The sequence below is a fragment of the Squalius cephalus genome (assembly GCF_949319135.1).
Source record: "Squalius cephalus genome assembly, chromosome: 24".
Taxonomy (NCBI): domain Eukaryota; kingdom Metazoa; phylum Chordata; class Actinopteri; order Cypriniformes; family Leuciscidae; genus Squalius; species Squalius cephalus.
In genome coordinates, this window is record NC_137145.1 from 12,944,873 (window position 1) to 12,957,648 (window position 12,776).

Here is a 12,776-nt window from a genome sequence, read left to right on the forward strand (position 1 = left end):
TAATATAAATATGTAACAAGAACATGTTCATATGACAACGACAAAAAAAAGTTTTTTTAATGCTGCTCTGATGCTGGATTTTACTTATACAGAATTAAATCAGCATCCAAATCTGTGATGCTTTGCCTGAATCATCATTACTAAAAATGTAAATGAATTTTATGTAGTTCCAAACCAATTTTCTCATTTGAATTAAAAAAATATTCATTTTGACACAATGACAGTGACCATGGGCTGTCAAGCTCCAAAGTAGACAAAAATAAAATAAAATAAAATAAATAATAAGTTTAAAAAGACCATGAAAGTAGTCCATACGACTATTTTTCTCTGAAATATAACAACATGCTGGTGTGAAATGACATGAGAGTGAATAAATGACACAACATTTTTCATTTTTGGTTGAACTACCTTTTAAATTGCAATATTCAAAATGACATAGCTCTCAATGCACAGAGCCCATGTAAAAAGCAATATAAGGTCATTCTATTTTAGGAATCTACTCAACTGTGCATGACATTCCGAGACCCGATCTGCCATGATGTGAACTGACTGCACGGTAAATGGTCAGAAAGTGAATCGTCGTTCGCATGGTTGGCACGGAAGCAAAATCTGGCTTTGGTCAAAAAAATATTACTCACAGTTTAAAACCAATCCATCCGTGTGCTGATCTTTTTGATTTTCTCTAATAGCAAGCTTCTATTTAGCTCAACATACAGTATAGTATGGATCAAGTCAGGTCTACCTTAACTGTAATTACAAATATAGGGTTTGGGTCCTAAAGTCATGAGTATTGCTTGCTTATTACGATATCGATGCTGTCAGGATCAAATATGGCACAACACTTAATTTACAATAAAAGCAGATATATTATTCAGAAAGAGGGTTTGATAGTCTCATTAACAGGAAGCAGCCAGTGCAAGCTATATTACTGAACTATGTGCACATGGGGAGGAGAGTGGAACGTGGGTAGGGTAAGCGCTCATGAAGTCCACTAGAGGGCGCATTCACACAGAGCGTCACACAGATGGAGTGTAGAGAGAAACTGAGATTGCAGCTAGCCAGATCCTGATATATTAGTCGAACCTCACATGACACTTCACGATGAACCACGGTGCACTAAGGGTGCTTGGGGATGAGGCATCACAAAGTTTGGAGTTGGTAAGATTTTTTTGAAAGCAGTCTCTTATGCTCAGTGCTCACCATGGCTGCATTTATTTGATCAAAAATACAGTAAATACCGTGATATTGTGAAATATTATTCCTAGCCGATTATTAAATATCACTAATGGACTGGTTCAAAATGATAATGGAAGATAAAGAAATATCCTCCAACTGCTCATCACTGCACTTATGATCACAGAAAGATCAACAGTCTGTTTTCATGGCCTCCTAATGTTAGCATCTCAAGTCTGTAGCACTGTAATATGTCTAGCAGGCCTGTTTTCATTTCTGCACTAGCATCAGAATTGAACCAACAGTACCTGCATCTAAACCCCCTCCAGCTGACATTAATATTTCAGCATGCCTTCAGCACAAGAAGATCCAGTCTGGCTTCAGACTGTGCTACATTACGGTAAAACAGTAAAGCATCAGCACTCAGTGGTGCAGGCTGAAATGGATGCACCTCTTCCTCCATGTGTCATTTGCTTTGGCCTGCAGCAAAAAACAGGAAGAAGGGATCCAACCTACCAATAACATTAAGGGCAAACAAATAGGTCTGTCCATTTAAATCTGTCATGAAGCATGTATGATGGACTTTATGGGTTTGCAAATCAATACAATGGTTTATGTGGAACCTTTGAGATAGCAACCCACAGTCATTACTAAAATCTCATTTTCTCAACATGTCTTTACACAGACAAGCACCTTGTCTGCTCCAAATTCAGCATCAAGATGCACGGAGCGAGCATAAAAGTTACACTAAAACAATGGTTCTAAAACTTTTTCTGCAGGGCCTACATACATCACCATAGGGCTGGGCGATATATCGATATAAAAAATATATCGATATATTTTTAAACGCGATATGGAATTAGACCATATCGCATATATCGATATATTTCAAATTTGCGCTGTGATCCTTGCTCAAGGCAACAGCTGACCTGGAGCTCTCTGCACTGCTCCCCGCGCCCCCGCCACCGCCCCTCCTTTTCCAGTTTGCGTGCGTGTTTAGAGCATGTATGTTATGAGAGGCGAATCATGACTACTTCAGAAAACCCAGCACAATAGGAACTACCAGGCAGTGACATAAGTGTACGCTGAAATAAAGTTTTTCACCTCAGAAAAACAGACTTTCTTGTCCTGTCAGCCGTTATATGTGCTCGTAGCGCACACTCATCAATTGCACGCGCAAATGCGGTGGCGCGCGCTGTTCGCTGTGTATCACCTCACTATCGCCAAACTGCGAGCATGCAACGCCGTTAGGCTACGTTGTAAATTACACGAAATAAAAGTAATGCAGGTATGATTTTCATCCTATTCACCAGGAGCAGTTTCCATGTTTCATTAACAGTTATTGTTAATATTGTGTATTCACCATGGTAACTGTCGTTTCCATATTAACCCCATGCCACTTTATTTTTCTTTGTGTTATTTTTTTATATTTTTTAAATGACTGTAGTGGCTCATACCAACATTGTATTAAAGCTATGGTCTACGATTTCAAAGATTGTTCATTATTAATAACCTCGTTTAGATGCTGGTTATGGTTCTACAGTACAGTCCTAACAATATGAAGAGAAAAAAGAATGAAAAAAATCCATTCACTCTATTGGGTGTACAGCTGCAGAGAAGTTGACCAGTGTAAGCTGTCCGGCCGGACAGCTTACATTGGTCAACTGCTCTCATCCAATCCCCCGCTCCTCTTGACGCTCGCGTCTCCACCCCACCGCACCCCACCCCGCCCCCCTCCTGCGTCATGAAATTTCGCGGGCAAGCAGCTGACAGTCTATGGTAGCTAGCAAAGTAGCATCAGCTCAGCAATGGAGAAAAAACAAACCAAAAAAAACGACGCTGACACGGCTGACTTTTTGTTGAGCAGGTAAGCATTTATTTTTTACTTTTATGGTGTGAGGTGTTACATAATAGCTTTTTATCAGTCTGACAACATGCTTATGCTGTCGGTCGGCATTGGAATGTTAGCCGTTTAGCATCGCCTATCACGGGTCAAAGTGATTATATTTCTTGAAGTGCTTGAATATATTTCAGTATATATTCAGTTTCTGTTCGAGCCGATCGGAATTTGAACAAGATGCGCCAATGTTTACTACCGGTGATCACAGCTTGACTGAGTGACGTTGTTTAGGTCGTTTCCCGGTGGGAGGGATCAGGTAGCACAGAAGGGAGGGGGGTGTGTGTGGAGGGGCGGGATGAGTTTTTTAAAACTTCACAACTGTCTCAGGCTTTCTCGACCGATTTTCAACATCGTAGACTACAGCTTTAACAAAAACTAGTTTGGGACTGCTATTTAATAGCTTTAGCATAGGCCTAATGTTTATTTATTAGTACTAGTCTGTAGTCTTTACTATTAGTCATATTCTTACAATTTATGTGTATGTTAAGTAAAGGGGGGCAGTACTTGTGTGTGTGTTAAAACGTGTTATACTTTGCCTATATATATATATTCAATGTAAATTCTGATAATCATAATTAATAGATCGCAATTACAATTCCAAGGGAATAATCGGCAATTGTGATTTTTGTCATAATCGTGCAGCCCTAAGGTGAAGAAACCTGTTTATTATTTATTCATTTGATTTTTCAAATGTTCACTGAAAGAGCCTGTTTCAATAAAACTACTTGTGATGTCATATTTGGCTTTGACTTTGACTGAACATTTGCTCTCACTTTGCAGAAAAAATATCGGGATATATATCGTATATCGATATTCAGCCTAAATATATCGGGATATGACTTTTGGTCCATATCGCCCAGCCCTACATCACCAACATAAACACACACTCAGACATGACCTTGCTTGCGAAAAACTACATAATTGAAACATTGTAAATAATACAGTTCTACAACTTCAATGGGCTTTTCTTTGTGTTTGTGATGTGAAGTCTATAAGTGGCGTCATACTGTCAGAAGCTAATATTTTGAAGCATGCAACACACTGTGGGTTTTGTCTTGGCGGAATAGATCTGCTACGCTGTTGCACAATATAGCATACATAAATTACCCGTAGCAGATCTATACAGGTGGAGCTGGGGAAGGTGGAAGGTTTCTGAAGCGCGCTGCACTGCTAAGGCAAATGCTACCCAAGGATTTGAAGGTTGAGCAGCGAGCTCATTGGCTACTGATACGGCAGGAACCAATCAGCTGCGCCCTATAGATAACGTCTGTGATTATGAACAGGTGAGTTAAAGGACCTATTAGCCTGTGCCATCTAGAGTTTCATGCCAGAACTTTTTATTCGTACTGGTGAATCAGGGGGCGAGATATGCCTTGTCATATTTTCTTGTTTTGAAGCCGTCTGCACTGGATGTGACAAAGAGAACGTTGCCAATCTATTTGTCCTTTGTGTCAAAAGATGCGCGAGTGCTTGGAGTACATCAGAAATAGAACGGGGCATAATAAGCAGCATGATTTTGCAGTGGGGTCTTGTATCACCATGAAGAGGTTTATTTTGCAGTTTGGGAACCACTGCACTAAAACATGCCAACAGTGACGCACCTCGGCCCCTTGATGATTCTCATGCAGATTTGATTCTGAGTTAAAGCAATGTAGCCCATATATTTTCTGTAAGATGAGAAGAATTCTGACTTCAAAGGTGTGGAGAGACATTCCCAGGGCTCACTGTTAGAGGCTAAGCTGCCAGTGGACTCAGGATCCAGAGCAGACTAGAAATTAATCAGAAGTTTGCTAGGTTTTTACAAGCCGTTTAATTACAGTGGTAAAGGACAATTAGATTTGAGCTCAGAGAGACCTCTTGGGAACTACATAAAAAGAAGAGCAAGAAGACATCAAGTGACTCAATACAAAATTACTCCCCGACTACACTATAGTTTCCCAAGTTAGACTTTATCTAATTGAATTTTCACCTGTGATATTTTTCCAGGTTAGAAAATCAAGCCATTATTAGACTCTGACATTTGAAATAATAACCCATTGCATCAAAACTTGGGTAAACGTATTCCTGTTCTACTCAGGGTTAAAAATTGCCTTAGTTCTGGCTTTAAAAAGATAAGTACCCTGTGTTAAGTGCAGTAGAAAAAGCCCTTGAGAGTGATAGCGCCAAAGAAATTCACTTCCTTTATATTAGGACAGAACAGTAGTTTACCACTTATGATAAAAACCTCATTAACTCTGTAGCCTAATTGTTGAACAATATAACAAATTGTGGACAAACGAACAAATCTCAAAGTTGGCATGTATTCGTGCTTACACTTTTGGATAGCTGTATGGGAATGAACAATAAGCTGAAAAATGGAGCAAACAGATTTTACACAGAACGGATTAGAGTCCAGATATGGATCTTGCTTTGAAAAATAATGCTAAAAATACCCTGGTTTACAAATCGTAAATGTGGCTCTGGGTTATATAAGCCTGCAGCGTGGGTTTACTCACACAACATGGAAAACCTAATTAAGATTCCCATGAAGCATCTCCCCCTCTCCACACAACAGCCCATAGCACTTGGGTAATCACTCTATTAATCATGGCAATGCTGTTAGTAATCACACAATTGTCTCCAATAAACAATTATCTCCAATAAAACAGGAAGGTGTAGGGGCAACTCCTCGGCTCACACCTGAGACATCTTGAAGTGGCAGAGAGCTCATTTTGACTGAGGAGGCAGAGCTGGGTTGTGGAAGTTTGTTTAGCATTAAGATTACTTTCACAAGGTTATTGAACTCGATTTATTGGCAAATATGTTCCAGGTTCAATACAAAATGTGCTCAATCAACAGCATTTCTGACAGTGTTGATTACCCAAAAAATTATTCTGGGTTACAGTGAGGCACTTACAATGGAAATTACTGAAGCCAATCTGTAAATTGTAAAATACGCAGATTGAATATAGCAACAAGATGTAAACAATAACATGACATTTTACAGCTTAGTTGCCATGGCAACATACTCCCTAAAACCCTAAAATTACTGTTAAATTAAGTTGCTTTACAGCTCAAATAATGTATTAATTCTTCTGTTAAAACTTGTGCAAGTGCTTTTATAAAATTAAAAGCTTCACATTTTTGCAGGGCAGTGTTGTTATTGTTATTGTTAACTAAAACGAACAAACCAAAAATTTAATAAAATAGTTTCCATCAATTAAAACAAAGCTGATATATATGTAAATATATATATATATATATATATATATATATATATATATTAAATGAAACTAACTGAAATAAGTTTAAGCTGAAGTAATTAAAATGACTAAAACTAAAGACTTAAATCAATATTTAAACGTAGAATCACTAATTAAACAACACACAAAAAAGGGGGAAAAATGTCCGCACAAATTGGGCAGAAAATAGCCCTATATTAAAATATTAAACATCAATATATCAATATATTATTCTTCATTAAAGGAGAAGTTCACTTTTAAAATGAAAATTCTGTCATCATATACTCACCAACCAGACCATTTTTGGGTCCCATTGACTTCCATAGTAGGAAAAAAATATACTATGGAAGTCAATGGGACCCAAAAACTGTCTGGTTACTGATAATCTTCTAAATATCTTCCTTTCTGTTCAGCAGAAGAAAGAAATTCATACAGGTTTGAAACAACATGAGGGTGAGTATATGATGACAGAATTTTCATTTTAAAAGTGAACTTCTCCTTTAAGTTCTATGCAACATACTCAGACTTATCAAAATAAAGTATAGTCATACAAAGCTAGAGCATGTGATCAGAGCAGGTAATTTTACCATTGTTGCCTAGCATGGCTATACCAGCTCAGCAAACAGAAGTCTACTACTGAGAAATTTCACGTTATTTGAGCGGACTTTGCTTTTCCAGTGCGTGATCGGTACATGATTGGAGCGTTTGGGCCGTTAACGACAGAGCAGAACCATAGACTGTAAAAAAATATGGACGTAATGTCCGTGACGTCACCCGTAGGTTTCTGAAGACCGTTTTTGAAGCCTAAAATGGGCGTGGCCGACCGTCGCCATCTTGGTAGAGCGTCACTCCCGAATTTATTTATTTTTACAGTCAGACAATTAGCTGAGGTAACGTGACAGCTAACAAACAGCAGACAAACGGCTAATGATGACTAATGACCACAGCAGCGGGAATCCACCTGTCACTCAAAAGTGGACACCCTTAAAGGAGAACTCCGGTCAATTTTAACATTGAGCTCACTTTTTTGTAAATTTGGAGTGCTGTCAGTACAGAGAACAACGACAAAAATCGGTGTTGCCTACACCGTGTTATCCTCTTTTTAAAATTTGCACCCTGTTGACTTCGATGGGGCAAGTTTTAAACCTGCTTTTAGCCTCTTAACATCCTTGATGTGTCATTACAAATGCCCAGCCATGTGAGTGATTCCTTCAGAGTGAACACGGGTGAATCTGAATGCAGTAGATGTGAAAGATATTAATAAAAGTGATGTTAATTCAGCCAGCGCACATACCTGTATTTACTTCCTGTTTTCGGTCGAAGTCCAAAGTAGTCGATTGTCGAGTTCACGCGCGTGATCATAGATAACTAAACCTATGCGCGTGAACTCGACAATCGACTACTTTGGACTTCGACCGAAAACAGGAAGTAAATACAGGTATGTGCGCTGGCTGAATTAACATCACTTTTATTAGAAAAAGAAAATTAGGCCCACAGCATTAAATATACAGCAGAGTATTTCATTTTACACATGGGGTACTTTTTTATCCCTGTGTGCACCAAACCCATCTTAAGTGTTTGCTGCCAAAAAAGCTAATGTTTTTGTTTCATCTGACCATAGAACATTTGAAAAGTAACTGACACTACTGGAACTTCAAACGGGATGGGTTCTATGGTCAGATGAAACAAAAACATTAGCTTTTTTGGCAGCAAACACTTAAGATGGGTTTGGTGCACACAGGGATAAAAAAGTACCCCATGTGTAAAATGAAATACTCTGCTGTATCTTTAATGCTGTGGGCCTAATTTTCTGCCAGAGGTCCTGGACATCTTGCTCAGATACATGGCATCACGGATTCGATCAAATACCAAAAGATAAAAAATCTAAACCTGACAGCCTGTGCTAGAAATCATGTAACGGAGAACAGGATGGAGAGATTCTGTATGGAGGAATGGTCTCTGATCTCTTGTCGGGTGTTCTCCAAACTCATCAGGCATTATAGGAGAAAACTCAGAGCTGTTATCTTGGAAAAAAGAGGCTGCAAAAAGTATTTAATAAAAGGGGGCAAACAATTGTTCCCAACGTGTTTTGGAGAAAAACATTTATTTCATAATGTGATTTCCCCCCCACTTTCAATTATTTTACTTCAATGAAAGGTTAGATTTTTGCACATTTTTTAAAATAAAATATCAAAAGGATTAAAAATGCAGATTTATTTTTTACAGCCATATTTGATCATATTTACCAAGGGGGCAAACACTTTTTCACACCACTGTATTCCTTTAATGCTGGGCTAGATCGTGGACCAAAACTAGGTAGAGAGATCCAGAATTCCAGTTGAGTTGAGTTTAATTTTGTCCTGCCTCATGGCAGAATCCAGGTTGCAAGTAACCGTTCAGAGTAACAAAGTTCTCATGATGCCACCGGTAGCTAAAGGACACACAGCACGAGCCTATCCCTCCCAGCATCTCTCTGTGCCTGTGATTTTAAAATAGCAACACAATTTCACAAGAAATAATTAACAAACAACACATGAGTTTGATGACCAAAGCTGTGAGAACACAGTGATAATGCTGACACTGAGAGAATGTGCATCTTGGCCCCAAATCATCCTCCTATCTGGGTACACTCCTCCTTATATCTGTCTGAAGGCCTTCTGGACTGAAAAAAACAACAACAAAAAACCTAAAGTGCTTACAGCACTGTTCTTTCTGGGGGCAACGAGCCCTTCCCATATTCAGCATCTACAGAATGTCAATTAGTCCTGACAGTGAAATATCAATAATTTAATCATTAGAAATTGTTAAAAAGCAGGTGAATAGCAGGGTGAATAACAGTAAGTCTTAAAAAGGGGTGGACTTCATCACTTATAGTGCACTGATTCATTTTTTTTTATATATATATATATATATATATATATATATATATATATATATATATATATATATATATATATATATATATACAGGGGTGATAGTAGAAAAAAATCCTGAGCCTGAACTTTTTTCCCTGGGAGATAAGTGGGCCCATAAGCCAAGATATATGCCCTAATCAACATAATTTTCAAGCGGGATCCAGGGGTGTGCTCCCCTAGGAGAACATTTTGATAAATAGTCCCTTAAATGATAGATTCTGGTGATTTTGTGGATATAAATGTACATCATTCAGACATGAGATGAAAAAACCCAATACAAGCCTATATTACAGTAGCAGGTTTCAGTAATTCAAATTTAAGACCTTTTTAAGACATTTTAAGACCATAAAGATTGAAATTTAAGACCTACCTATTTACGACGCATTGCCAAAAAATTATTCAAATCAAAGAATTCATTTTATTTCAATGAATTCAGTAATTGAAAAAGCATTAATTTAATTTACAGATAAAGCAATCACATTAGTAACCTTCCACACCCAACAACGCGTGCCAGAGAAAAGAACAGAATCAGATATTTTTTTAGAGAAAATTGTACTTTGCATATTTTACTGTAAAAAAACACATAATAAGTTGATTTTAGTTGATCATAACTAGAGATGAAATGGCATGAACATTTCATTTCACGATTATAGTGACAAAAATGATCACGGTTATCACAGAATCCTGTTCAAAAAGTACTAATACTACACAATGAAATCAATTCACCAAGTTTTATGTCGAAAACCAGCAAATAACAAATAAAATAAGCATCAATATGCACTTTTTGTTTACATAAACATTAAAATAATACCATTAAAAAAGATAGCCAGATTTTAAAAGTGTCTTGCAACATGTTATCTACTAACATGCATCAAGTTCAAATAAAGTTTTGACAAAAAAGTTTTTATAAAAAGATAAACCTCACATATTTCAGACTTTAAATGATTTTTATAAAAAGAATGAGTCAAAAAATTACTGACATTTACAATGCACTTTAGCTTATCTTTTATTATTAATAGTAAAATTAGGTCCAATTTTCCCGTGGCGTCTATCGTTGCTATGAAACCATGCACTGCGCTCTCCACAACGACAAAAAAGTTTTAGTGGCTAATGGATTTCCACCACCGAAAAACGCCTGGAAAAAACGAGCGCGTCGCTTCAATTATGAGCGCGCTTGGCGCGCCTACATTTGAATGAACTTGAGCGCGCAAAAGACGCGATATGTGAACGGCCTGTTGGCGAGTGACCTCAAATCAGGCCACGAGCTACAGCTGCTTGATGACTAGGGTCTAACTCGTGCCGTGGCAGCACTTTTTTCCCGCTAGTTCCATATAATATTTTCCTTGCGCACAAAGTGCAGAAACATGCTCCTGGTTGCCGGAATTTTTGACACCAGCTTCCAAAGGGCTTTTCGTCTCTACTCACCTCCTCTCTATCCATTTATTCTTTATGCCTTTATCGACAAGTTTGGTGTCTTCCCCTGGCTTCATAAAGTTGCACTCCATGACTTTAGCTACGTTTCGTGCTGCCAGTGTGGGAAACACATTCGTAGTGTATGGGAAACACAAAACAAATTTGCACGTGGAGTGACTGCTGTATCAATCTGATTGGCCAAAACCCAAGACCAGCCCCTACCCTATTACCGATTGGCTGAAGTAGGCTTACTGGTGTGGTTTAGTGAAAGCGCCTCTCAGATCTTGGGATACTTGTCAGATCACGTGAACGCGAACCTGTTTTTTTTTTTGTTTTTTTTTTCGCAGACACGTCTGTACGTCGGAAATCCGGCGTGGCGCCGGAGCGCTATCAGGCCTGTATATATTTTTTAATGAATTGCTGGTTGGCCATAATGCCTTTATTATATATGTAGGTCCTACTCGCCCTGCTCTGTGCGGGCCTCGAACCTCGCACGCCAACAAGGAAGCTAAAGACTGCAGCCTCTAGCGTCAATCGTTAGTGTGCCTCTTGAGATCAGGGGAGTAAGATTTACCAGCACAGCTCTTACTAGCTGGCCTCCGTTACACTCATCCCCTAATCCTCACTCCCATCTGGGTCACGGCACCAATGTAACCCCTCAGGTCCTACTCGCCCCGCTCTGTGTGGGCCTCAAACTCGGGTCTCCGGCGTGGGAGGCGGGAACGCCAACAAGGAGGCTAAATACTGCAGTCTCTAGTGTCAGTCGCTATTTAATGTCATACAGTAACTCAGCGTTTGTTGAAATGAAGTGCGGGCAAATAAGTCTTATAGAACCGAGCCATATCTAGGGACCAGGATTCATACTTAAGTTTCAAAACTCCCATTTTATTTTCATATAAAGCAGACAAAAAAACAGGGAGGCCCATATTAAGAGGAAAAGAAACGGTTCTGATCCAATGGCAGATGTTAGTGGGTAAAACTATTTTAAAGATGTGCACCATATAACACTTGTGTGTATGCGTGTGTGTCACTGATATACAGGAACAGACCCTGCATCTGTTAGCTGCTCATGTTTACCACTCTAACAAGGAACAGTAAGGGGGTAACATGAGCACTCTCTCTCTTACACACACACAGACAGTCTGGGTCCAAACAGCAGTGTAACCAGGCCGAAACACGAGAGCCCCTGTGAACAATGGCGTTATTCTGAGGGGAGCAGATGAGATGGCAGACGGATGAAGGATGTAGTCAGAGATCCTGATTGGAGCTGATCATCAGAGACCGTGTGAACACAGACTGGGAACATGTTCAACTCACAAAATCTCTATACATTCCACCTCTCTTTCTACTTTTTATCTTTCTTTTTCTCTTGTTTTTATTATGTCACTGCCCCCACAAAAGCCTGTAGGGGTGTCTGGCTAAGTAATGGCGTACCTCAGGGCTCAACATTATAAATGTGTGTGTGCATAGAGCACCCTTGAGTAGAAGTGTCTTCACCAGATTAAGCAAAAAAAAAAAAAAACACATCATGCAACAGGGGATCAGACCTAACCACAAACGCCTGCCTTAGCACATTAGCTTCAAACACACACACACCAGCTTCAAACACACACACACACACACACACACACACACACACACACACACACACACACACACACACACACACACACACACACACACACACACACACACACACAGTCTCAGTATACAGCCACATGCTTGCTGGTGTACACATAAGTCAAATGGAGAGTATCACATGTGCAGTATAACTAATAAAATAACAATGATCATAAAAACAAGGCAAGAATGATGATAAACAGAAAGAGAGGGATGATATCAAGTGCTTATTCGTCGGCTCTCTGGAATACTTGAATCACAAAGGAACAGAAGGAACAGGAAGAGGAAATAGATGAAGTGAAAGGAAAATAGAAAGTAAAAGACTGACAGACAGAGTTGCAACAACAAAATAACAACAAAAGGAATTGGAAAGAGAGAGACAACATTAGCTTTTAGGGTGAGTCACTTTGCTGCAGAGTTTCTTACGACAGACTGAAAACCACTCTCGACAACAGTTTGCATTGCAATGCCAACTTACAATGTTTACGACACTGACAACTAGAGCATCGAAAAACACTTAATCACTTCAGCTTT

At 39.0% G+C, this 12,776-nt stretch overlaps 1 protein-coding gene across 24 annotated transcripts in view; it reads right to left on the bottom strand.

The window, feature by feature from the left end:
* dlg2 (discs, large homolog 2) overlaps positions 1–12,776 on the bottom strand; it is a gene marked incomplete at its 5' end in the record, with an annotated part of 236,204 nt that overhangs the window by 153,408 nt on the left and 70,020 nt on the right. The window lies entirely within an intron of this gene.